We start from the raw sequence: 12148 nt of genomic DNA, 5'->3' as shown, positions 1-12148 counted from the left end.
CAATAGTGTCAACTGCCTGGACATATCAAAAAATGACTTCCGTTACTTCAAAATTGCCTTAGTACCTAGAAAAAATACTTTAGCTACTTGAAACTTAAGTGACTATTCCAGGCAGTTGTATCTTCCTCAGCGCAATTCTCTAAAAGAAATTGATATCTTCAACTGCCTCTAAGTACTGAAAAATTACTCCTAATAGTGTCAACTGCCTGGACGTATCAAAAAATCACTTCTATTACTTCAAAATTGCCTTAAGGACCTAGAAAAGTTGCTTTAGCTATTTGAAACTCAAGCGACTATTCCAGGCAGTTGAAATCTCTTCCAGGTAATTCCCTGGAAAAAATGTAAGCTTTGAACTGCCTGAAAGTGTTGGAAAAAGATTCCTAATAACGTCAAACGTGTTAAAAAATTACTTAAATTCCTTGAAAATTGTCTTAAATGATTATTCTAGAAAATTTAGGAAACGACTATTCCAGAAAACTAAGACCTCCTCCAGGCAATTCCCTGGACTAAATTAATGCTTTTAACCGCCAGAGAGTGTCCGAAAATGACTACAAATAGTGTCAACTGCCTGGACATATCAAAAAATGACTTCCATTATTTTAATACTAATCTTCCATTATTTTGAACTTAAGTGACTATTTCAGGCTGTTGAAATCTTTTCCAGGTAATTCTCTGGAAAAAAGTTGATGCCTTAAACTGCCTGAGTGTTGAAAAATGACTCCTAATAAAGTCAAATGCCTGGAAAAATTCATAAAACTTAAGTTACTAGTCCAGACAATTGAAACCTCCTCTAGGTAATTCCCTGGAAGAAATTGTAGATTCCAACTGCCTAAAAGTGTAAAAAATGACTCCTATGTTTCTATTCCTCTTATTCTTGCTCTAATTCTTATTTTATTTTTCTAGTTAAAACCTCCTCAAGGTAATTTCCTGGAAGAAATTGATGCCTTTAACTATCTAAAAGTTTTGGAAAACGACTTCTTATACTGTCAAATGTCTAGACGTGTTAAAAATTATTTAAATTATTTTAATATTGTTTTAAATGCCTGGAAAAGCTCATGGAACTCAAGTGACTATTCCAGGCAATTGAAATCTCTTTCAGGCAATTCCCTGAAAGAAATTGATGCCTTCAACTGCCTGGGAGTGCCAGAAAATGACTATCAACAGAGTCAATTACCTGAACGTACTAAAAAATTACTTCCGTTACTTCAAAATTGCCTTAAATGTCTAGAAACGTTCATGGAACTCAAGTCTTTATTCCAGGCAATTAAAACCTTTTTTAGACAATTCCCTGGAAGAAATTCATGCCTTTAACTGATCGAAAGTGTCGGAATATTACTACCGATAGTGTCAACTGCCTGGACGTATCAAGAAATTACTTCTGTTACTTCAAAATTGCCTTATATGCCTCGAAGAGTTGATGGCACTCTAGTAACTATTTCAGGCAGCTGAAATCTCTTTCAGGTGTTTCCCTGGAAAAAAATTGATTGCTTTAACTGCCTGAAAGTGTTAAATAATGACTCCCTATAACGTCAAATATCTGTACGTGTTAAAAAATTACTTAATATACTTCATAATTGCCTCAAATATCTGGAAGAGTTGATGGTACTTAAATGACTATTCCAGGTAATTGAAACTTCTTCCAAGTAATTCTCTGGAAAAAAATGATGCCTTCAGCTGCCTAAAAATGTTGAAAAAACAACTCCTAATAGTATCAACTGTCTGGACGTGTCAAAAAATGATTTCCATTATTTTAAAATGAATCTTCCAATATTTTGAACTTAAGTGACTATTTCAGGCTGTTGAAATCTCTTTCAGGTAACTCTCTGGAAAAAGTTGATGCATTCAACTGCCTGAGTGTTGAAAAACGAGTGTTGAAAAACGACTCCTAATAACGTCAAATGCCTGAACGTATTAAAAAAATACTTAAATTACTTCAAAATTGCCTCAAATTCCTGGAAAAATTCATAAAAAGTGACTAGTCCAGGCAATTGAAACCTCCTCCCTGGAAGAAATTGTAAATTTCAACTGCCTAAAACTGTAAAAAATTACTTGTATGTTTCTATTATTATTGTTCTTGCTCTTCTTGTTCTATTCTTCTAGTTAAAACCTTTTCCAGGCAATTTCCTGGAAGAAACTGATGCCTTCCACTGCCTGAAATTAGTGAAAGTCAAAAAATGACTTCCATTATTTTAAAATTGCCTTAAGAACCTAGAAAAGTGGATTTAGCTGCTTGAAACTTAAGTGACTATTTCAGGCAGTTGAAATCTCTTTCAGGTAATTCCCTGAAAAAAATTTAAGCCTTCAACTGCCTAAAAGTGTTGAAAAACGGCTCCTAATAACGTCAAACGTGTTAAAAAATTACTTAAATTTCTTCAAAATTGCCTCAAATGATTATTCCAGGAAATTGAGGAAACGACTATTCCAAGAATTTGAGATTTCCTCCAGGCAATTCCTTGGACTAAATTAATGCTTTTAACTGCCGGGGAGTGTCCGAAAATGACTACCAATAGTGTCAACTGCCTGGACATATCAAAAAATGACTTCTATTACGTCAAAATTACCCTAAATATCTGGAAAGATTCATGGAACTCAAGTCTCTATTCCAGGCAATTGAAACCTTGTCCAGATAAGTCCCTGGAAGAAATTGATGTCTTCAACTGCCTCTAAGTACCGAAAAATGACTCCTAATAGTGTCAACTGCCTGGACGTATCAAAAAACGCCTTCTATTACTTCAAAATTGTCTTAAGTACTTAGAAAAGTTGCTTTAGCTACTTGAAGCTTAAGCGACCTTTCCAGGCAGTTGAAATCTCTTCCAAGTATTCCCTGAAAAAAATTTAAGCCTTCAACTGCCTGAAACTGTTAAAAAACGGCTCCTAATAACGTCAAACGTGTTAAAAAATTACTTAAATTCCTTCAAAACTGCCTCAAATGATTATTGCAGGAAATTGAAGAAACGACTATTCCAGGAAATTGAGACCTCCTCCAGGCAATTCCCTGGACTAAATTAATGCTTTTAACTGCCGGGGAGTGTCCGAAAATGACTACCAATAGTGTCAACTGCCTGGACATATTAAAAAATGACTTCTATTACTTCAAAATTACCCTAAATGTCTGGAAAGATTCATGGAACTCAAGTCTCTATTCCAGGCAATTGAAACCTTGTCCAGATAAGTCCCTGGAAGAAATTGATGTCTTCAACTGCCTCTAAGTACCAAAAAATGACTCCTAGTAGTGTCAACTACCTGGACGTGCCAAAAAAATGACTTCTATTACTTCAAAATTGCCTTAAGTACCTAGAAAAGTTGCTTCAGCTACTTGAAACTTAAGTGACTATTCCAGGCAGTTGTATCTTCCTCAGTGCAATTCTCTAAAAGAAATTAATATCTTCAACTGCCTCTAAGTACTGAAAAATGACTCCTAATAGTATCAACTGCCTGGACGTATCAAAAAACGCCTTCTATTACTTCAAAATTGCCTTAAATGTCTGGAAACGTGCATGAAACTGAAGTCTTTATTCCAGGCAATTAAAACCTTGTCCAGATAAGTCCCTGGAAGAAATTGATGTCTTCAACTGCCTCTAAGTACCGAAAAATGACTCCTAATAATGTCAACTGCCTGGACGTATCAAAAAATGACTTCTATTACTTCAAAAGTACCTAGAAAAGTTGATGGTACTCTAGTGACTATTCCAGGCAGTTGAGATCTCTTTCAGAGGATTCCCTGGAAAAAAAATTGATGCCTTCAGCTGCCTAAAACTGTTAAAAAACGAACTCCTAATAGTATTAACTGTCTGGACGTGTCAAAAAATGGCTTCCATTATTTTAATACTAATTTTCCATTATTTTGAACTTAAGTGACTATTTCAGGCTGTTGAAATCTTTTCCAGGTAATTCCCTGGAAGAAATTGTAGATTTCAACTGCCTAAAAGTGTAAAAAATGACTTCTATATTTCTATTCTTCTTGTTCTTGCTCTAATTCCTATTTTATTCTTCTAGTTGAAACCTCTTCAAGGTAATTTCCTGGAAGAAATTGATGCCTTTAACAATCTAAAAGTCTTGGAAAACGACTTCTTATACCGTCAAATGTCTAGACGTGTTAAAAATTCTTTAAATTATTTTAATATTATTTTAAATGCCTGGAAAAGCTCATGGAACTCAAGTGACTATTCCAGGCAATTGAAATCTCTTTCAGACAATTCCCTGAAAGAAATTGATGCCTTCAACTGCCTGGGAGTGCCAGAAAATGACTATCAACAGAGTCAATTGCCTGAACGTACTAAAAAATTTCTTCCGTTACTTCAAAATTGCCTCAAATCTCTGGAAACGTTCATAAAACTCAAGTCTTTATTCCAGGCAATTAAAACCTTTTTTAGACAATTCCCTGGAAGAAATTCGTGCCTTCAACTGATCGAAACTGTCGGAATATTACTACCGATAGTGTCAACTGCCTGGACGTATCAAAAAATGACTTCTGTTACTTCAAAATTGCCTTATATGCCTCGAAACACATCTCGTGAGAGTGTAACTATTTCAGGCAGTTGAAATCTCTTTCAGGTGATTCCCTGAAAAAAAAATTGATGGCTTTAACTGCTTGAAAGTGTTAAAAAATGACTCCCTATAATGTCAAATATCTGTGCGTGTTAAAAAATTACTTAATATACTTCATAATTGCCTCAAATATCTGGAAGAGTTGATGGTACTCAAATGACTATTCCAGGCAATTGAAACTTCTTCCAAGTAATTCTCTGGAAGAAAATGATGCCTTCAGCTGCCTAAAAATGTTGAAAAAACAACTCCTAATAGTATCAACTGTCTGGACGTGTCAAAAAATGATTTCCATTATTTTAAAATGAATCTTCCAATATTTTGAACTTAAGTGACTATTTCAGGCTGTTGAAATCTTTTCTGGAAAAAGTTGATGCCTTCAACTGCCTGAGTGTTGAGAAACGAGTGTTGAAAAACGACTCCTAATAACGTCAAATGCCTGAACGTATTAAAAAATTACTTCAAAATTGCCTCAAATTCCTGGAAAAATTCATAAAACTTAAGTGACTAGTCCAGGCAATTAAAACCTCCTCCCTGGAAGAAATTATAGATTTTAACTGCCTAAAAGTGTAAAAAATGACTTCTATGTTTCTATTCTTCTTGTTCTTGCTCTAATTCTTGTTTTATTCTTCTAGTTAGAACCTTTTCCAGACAATTTCCTTGAAGAAACTGATGCCTTCTATTGCCTGAAATTAGTGAAAGTCAAAAAATGACTTCTATTATTTTAAATTGCCTTAAGTAACTAGAAAAGTTGCTTTAGCTACTTGAAACTGAAGTGACTATTCCAGGCAGTTGAAATCTTTTCCAGGTAATTCCCTGGAAAAAATTTAAGCCTTCAACTGCCTGAAACTGTTAAAAAACGGTTCCTAATAACGTCAAACGTGTTAAAAAATTACTTAAATTCCTTCAAAACTGCCTCAAATGATTATTCCAGGAAATTGAAGAAACGACTATTCCAAGAATTTGAGATTTCCTCCAGGCAATTCCTTGGACTAAATTAATGCTTTTAACTGCCGGAGAGTGTCCGAAAATGACTACCAATAGTGTCAACTGTCTGGACATATCAAAAAATAACTTCTATTACTTCAAAATTGCCTTAAATGTCTGGAAACGTTCATGGAACTCAAGTCTCTATTTCAGGCAATTGAAACCTTGTCCAGATAAGTCCCTGGAAGAAATTGATGTCTTCAACTGCCTCTAAGTACCGAAAAATGACTCCTAATAGTGTCAACTGCCTGGACGTATCAAAAAACGCCTTCTATTACTTCAAAATTGTCTTAAGTACTTAGAAAAGTTGCTTTAGCTACTTGAAGCTTAAGCGACCTTTCCAGGCAGTTGAAATCTCTTCCAAGTATTCCCTGAAAAAAATTTAAGCCTTCAACTGCCTGAAACTGTTAAAAAACGGCTCCTAATAACGTCAAACGTGTTAAAAAATTACTTAAATTCCTTCAAAACTGCCTCAAATGATTATTGCAGGAAATTGAAGAAACGACTATTCCAGGAAATTGAGACCTCCTCCAGGCAATTCCCTGGACTAAATTAATGCTTTTAACTGCCGGGGAGTGTCCGAAAATGACTACCAATAGTGTCAACTGCCTGGACATATTAAAAAATGACTTCTATTACTTCAAAATTACCCTAAATGTCTGGAAAGATTCATGGAACTCAAGTCTCTATTCCAGGCAATTGAAACCTTGTCCAGATAAGTCCCTGGAAGAAATTGATGTCTTCAACTGCCTCTAAGTACCAAAAAATGACTCCTAGTAGTGTCAACTACCTGGACGTGCCAAAAAAATGACTTCTATTACTTCAAAATTGCCTTAAGTACCTAGAAAAGTTGCTTCAGCTACTTGAAACTTAAGTGACTATTCCAGGCAGTTGTATCTTCCTCAGTGCAATTCTCTAAAAGAAATTAATATCTTCAACTGCCTCTAAGTACTGAAAAATGACTCCTAATAGTATCAACTGCCTGGACGTATCAAAAAACGCCTTCTATTACTTCAAAATTGCCTTAAATGTCTGGAAACGTGCATGAAACTGAAGTCTTTATTCCAGGCAATTAAAACCTTGTCCAGATAAGTCCCTGGAAGAAATTGATGTCTTCAACTGCCTCTAAGTACCGAAAAATGACTCCTAATAATGTCAACTGCCTGGACGTATCAAAAAATGACTTCTATTACTTCAAAAGTACCTAGAAAAGTTGATGGTACTCTAGTGACTATTCCAGGCAGTTGAGATCTCTTTCAGAGGATTCCCTGGAAAAAAAATTGATGCCTTCAGCTGCCTAAAACTGTTAAAAAACGAACTCCTAATAGTATTAACTGTCTGGACGTGTCAAAAAATGGCTTCCATTATTTTAATACTAATTTTCCATTATTTTGAACTTAAGTGACTATTTCAGGCTGTTGAAATCTTTTCCAGGTAATTCCCTGGAAGAAATTGTAGATTTCAACTGCCTAAAAGTGTAAAAAATGACTTCTATATTTCTATTCTTCTTGTTCTTGCTCTAATTCCTATTTTATTCTTCTAGTTGAAACCTCTTCAAGGTAATTTCCTGGAAGAAATTGATGCCTTTAACAATCTAAAAGTCTTGGAAAACGACTTCTTATACCGTCAAATGTCTAGACGTGTTAAAAATTCTTTAAATTATTTTAATATTATTTTAAATGCCTGGAAAAGCTCATGGAACTCAAGTGACTATTCCAGGCAATTGAAATCTCTTTCAGACAATTCCCTGAAAGAAATTGATGCCTTCAACTGCCTGGGAGTGCCAGAAAATGACTATCAACAGAGTCAATTGCCTGAACGTACTAAAAAATTTCTTCCGTTACTTCAAAATTGCCTCAAATCTCTGGAAACGTTCATAAAACTCAAGTCTTTATTCCAGGCAATTAAAACCTTTTTTAGACAATTCCCTGGAAGAAATTCGTGCCTTCAACTGATCGAAACTGTCGGAATATTACTACCGATAGTGTCAACTGCCTGGACGTATCAAAAAATGACTTCTGTTACTTCAAAATTGCCTTATATGCCTCGAAGAGTTGATGGCACTCTAGTAACTATTTCAGGCAGTTGAAATCTCTTTCAGGTGATTCCCTGAAAAAAAAATTGATGGCTTTAACTGCTTGAAAGTGTTAAAAAATGACTCCCTATAATGTCAAATATCTGTGCGTGTTAAAAAATTACTTAATATACTTCATAATTGCCTCAAATATCTGGAAGAGTTGATGGTACTCAAATGACTATTCCAGGCAATTGAAACTTCTTCCAAGTAATTCTCTGGAAGAAAATGATGCCTTCAGCTGCCTAAAAATGTTGAAAAAACAACTCCTAATAGTATCAACTGTCTGGACGTGTCAAAAAATGATTTCCATTATTTTAAAATGAATCTTCCAATATTTTGAACTTAAGTGACTATTTCAGGCTGTTGAAATCTTTTCTGGAAAAAGTTGATGCCTTCAACTGCCTGAGTGTTGAGAAACGAGTGTTGAAAAACGACTCCTAATAACGTCAAATGCCTGAACGTATTAAAAAATTACTTCAAAATTGCCTCAAATTCCTGGAAAAATTCATAAAACTTAAGTGACTAGTCCAGGCAATTAAAACCTCCTCCCTGGAAGAAATTATAGATTTTAACTGCCTAAAAGTGTAAAAAATGACTTCTATGTTTCTATTCTTCTTGTTCTTGCTCTAATTCTTGTTTTATTCTTCTAGTTAGAACCTTTTCCAGACAATTTCCTTGAAGAAACTGATGCCTTCTATTGCCTGAAATTAGTGAAAGTCAAAAAATGACTTCTATTATTTTAAAATTGCCTTAAGTAACTAGAAAAGTTGCTTTAGCTACTTGAAACTGAAGTGACTATTCCAGGCAGTTGAAATCTTTTCCAGGTAATTCCCTGGAAAAAATTTAAGCCTTCAACTGCCTGAAACTGTTAAAAAACGGTTCCTAATAACGTCAAACGTGTTAAAAAATTACTTAAATTCCTTCAAAACTGCCTCAAATGATTATTCCAGGAAATTGAAGAAACGACTATTCCAGGAATTTGAGACCTCCTTCAGGCAACTCCCTGGACTAAATTAATGCTTTTAACTGCCGGAGAGTGTCCGAAAATGACTACCAATAGTGTCAACTGTCTGGACATATCAAAAAATAACTTCTATTACTTCAAAATTGCCTTAAATGTCTGGAAACGTTCATGGAACTCAAGTCTCTATTTCAGGCAATTGAAACCTTGTCCAGATAAGTCCCTGAAAGAAAATTATGACTTCAACTGCCTCTAAGTACCGAAAAATGACTCCTAATAATGTCAACTGCCTGGACGTATCAAAAAATGACTTCTATTACTTCAAAATTGCCTTAAGTACCTAGAAAAGTTAATGGTACTCTAGTGACTATTCCAGGCAGTTGAGATCTCTTTCAGATGATTCCCTGGAAAAAAATTGATGGCTTTAACTGCCTGAAAGTGTTAAATAATGACTCTCTATAACGTCAAATATCTGTACGTGTTAAAAAATTACTTAATATACTTCATAATTGCCTCAAATATCTGAAAGAGTTGATGGTACTCAAATGACTATTCCAGGCAATTGAAACTTCTTCCAAGTAATTCTCTGGAAGAAAATGATGCCTTCAGCTGCCTAAAAATGTTGAAAAAACAACTCCTAATAGTATCAACTGTCTGGACGTGTCAAAAAATGACTTCTATTATTTTAAAATGAATCTTCCATTATTTTGAACTTAAGTGACTATTTCAGGCTGTTGAAATCTCTTCCAGGTAACTCTCTGGAAAAAGTTGATGCATTCAACTGCCTGAGTGTTAAAAAACGAGTGTTGAAAAACGACTTCTAATAACGTCAAATATCTAGACGTATTAAAAAATTACTTAAATTACTTTAAAATTGCCTCAAATACCTGGAAAAATTCATAAAACTTAAGTGACTAGTCCAGGCAATTTAAACTTCCTCCCTGGAAGAAATTGTACATTTCAACTGCCTAAAACTGTAAAAAATTACTTCTATGTTTCTATTCTTATTGCTCTTGCTCTTCTTATTCTATTCTTCTAGTTAAAACCTTTTCCAGGCAATTTCCTGGAAGAAACTGATGCCTTCCACTGCCTGAAATTAGTGAAAGTCAAAAAATGACTTCCGTTATTCTAAAATTGCCTTAAGAACCTAGAAAAGTGGATTTAGCTACTTGAAACTTAAGTGACTATTTCAGGCAGTTGAAATCTCTTTCAGGTAATAATCTGGAAAAAATTTAAGCCTTCAACTGCCTAAAAGTGTTGAAAAACGGCTCCTAATAACGTCAAACGTGTTAAAAAATTACTTAAATTTCTTCAAAATTGCCTCAAATGATTATTCCAGGAAATTGAGGAAACGACTATTCCAAGAATTTGAGATTTCCTCCAGGCAATTCCTTGGACTAAATTAATGCTTTTAACCGCCGGGGAGTGTCCGAAAATGACTACCAATAGTGTCAACTGCCTGGACATATCAAAAAATGACTTCTATTACGTCAAAATTACCCTAAATGTCTGGAAAGATTCATGGAACTCAAGTCTCTATTCCAGGCAATTGAAACCTTGTCCAGATAAGTCCCTGGAAGAAATTGATGTCTTCAACTGCCTCTAAGTACCAAAAAATGACTCCTAATAGTGTCAACTACCTGGACGTGCCAAAAAAATGACTTCTATTACTTCAAAATTGCCTTAAGTACCTACAAAAGTTGCTTTAGCTATTTGAAACTTAAGTGACTATTCCAGGCAGTTGAAATCTCTTCCAGGTAATTCCCTGGAAAAAATGAAACCCTTCAACTGCATAAAACTGTTGAAAAATGACTCCTAATAACGTCAAATGTCTGGACGTGTTAAAAAATTACTTAAATTCCTTCAAATTGCCTTAAATGATTAATATTCCAGGAAATTGAGGAAACGACTATTCCAGAAAATTGAGACTTCCTCCAGGCAATTCCCTGAACTAAATTAATGCTTTTAACTGCCGGGGAGTGTCCGAAAATGACTACCGATAGTGTCAACTGCCTGAACATGTCAAAAAATGACTTCCATTACTTCAAAATTGCCTTAAATATCTGGAAACGTTCATGGAACTTTCTAAATCTTTCAAGTCTTTATTCCAGGCAATTGAAACCTTGTCCAGATAAGTCCCCGGAAGAAATTGATGTCTAACTGCCTGTAAGTACCGAAAAATAACTCCTAATAGTGTCAACTGCCTAGACCTATCAAAAAATGATTTTTATTACTTCAAAATTGCCTTAAATGCCTCGAAGAGTTGATGGTACTCTAGTGACTATTCCAGGCAGTTGAAATCTCTTTCTTTCAGTTGATTCCCTGGAAGAAATTGATGGCTTTAACTATATGAAAGTCTTGAAACACGACTTCTTATAACATCAAATGCCTGGACGTGTTAAAAAATTACTTAAATTGCTTCAAAATTGCCTCAAATGTCTGGAAGAGTTAATGGTCCTCAAATGACTATTTCAGGCAATTGAAACTTTTTTTTAGGTATTGCTCTGGAAGAAACTGATGCCTTCAGCTGCCTGTAAGTGCTGGAAAATGACTTTTAATAAAGTCAACTGCCTGGACGAGTCAAAAAATTACTTTCATTATTTCAATATTGCCTCAGATGCCTGGAAGAGTTAATGGTACTCAAATGACTATTTCAAGAAATTAAAACTTCCTGAAGGGAGCACCTAGAAGAAATTGATTTTTTCAACTTCCTGAAAAAGCCCGAAAATAACTTCAAAAAATGTCAACTTCCCGAACAGACTAAAGAATGAGTTTTATTATTTTAAAATTGCCTTAAATGTCTGGAGAAGGTGCTTCATCTATTTGGAACTGACTATTCCAGGTAGTTTTTCCTGGCAGGTCCTCGAGAAAATGAATACCCTCAACTGTCTGGAAGTGTCAAGGATCTTGGATTAACATCCAAGAAGTTAGGAGTCAAGACCAAAAATCCAAAATGAAAATAAAAAGAAATTAAAAAAGGTGCATTGCCATCCAACGTTTCTTGTTCAGATAAGGTAAAAGTCCAAAATTGCGTGAAAAAATTGCCTTTAAGAGGATTTAAATATTTGCGTTAACCTCCAATAATCTACGGATTTCAGAGTAGACAAGACTAAACATTCAAGAAGTCAGAGTCAAGACGAAAAATTTAAGAATATAAAAAAATAGTCTTAGAGTACCATAATTTAAGGACGTAAAAACCAAGAATAAGAATCCAAGGATTCAAGAGCCAAGACTTAGTACTGGAGTAAAATAATTCAAAGATTTAGGATTTAGGAATAAAAAGCATAAATCCATAAATAGTTTAAAGAATTAGTCTTAGGGTACAATAATTTATGGATATAAGAGCCAAGGCCAAAAATCTAAGATTACTTAAAAAAAAATAGTCTTGGAGTACAATAATTTAAAGATTCAGGATTCGAGAATAAAACGCCAAAAATTTAAGAACTAAGACTAAAAGTCTAATAATATTTATAAAAAAAATCTAAGTGTATATACAATAAATAAATGACCGATTTAAAAGCCATGACTAAAAAAAACCAAGAATACTTAAAAAACTAGTCTTGCAGTAAAATAATTCT

General features: G+C 34.4%; 1 protein-coding gene across 5 annotated transcripts in view; it reads right to left on the bottom strand.

Annotated features, from left to right (window-relative positions):
- Positions 1 to 12148, bottom strand: part of LOC126741325 (protein unc-13 homolog B) — a 353601-nt gene that overhangs the window by 279444 nt on the left and 62009 nt on the right. The window lies entirely within an intron of this gene.

The sequence above is a fragment of the Anthonomus grandis genome, chromosome 10 (assembly GCF_022605725.1).
Source record: "Anthonomus grandis grandis chromosome 10, icAntGran1.3, whole genome shotgun sequence".
Lineage (NCBI taxonomy): Eukaryota > Metazoa > Arthropoda > Insecta > Coleoptera > Curculionidae > Anthonomus > Anthonomus grandis.
The sequence above is the reverse complement of the archived record's forward strand: the minus strand, read 5'-3'. Positions and strand labels throughout refer to the sequence as shown.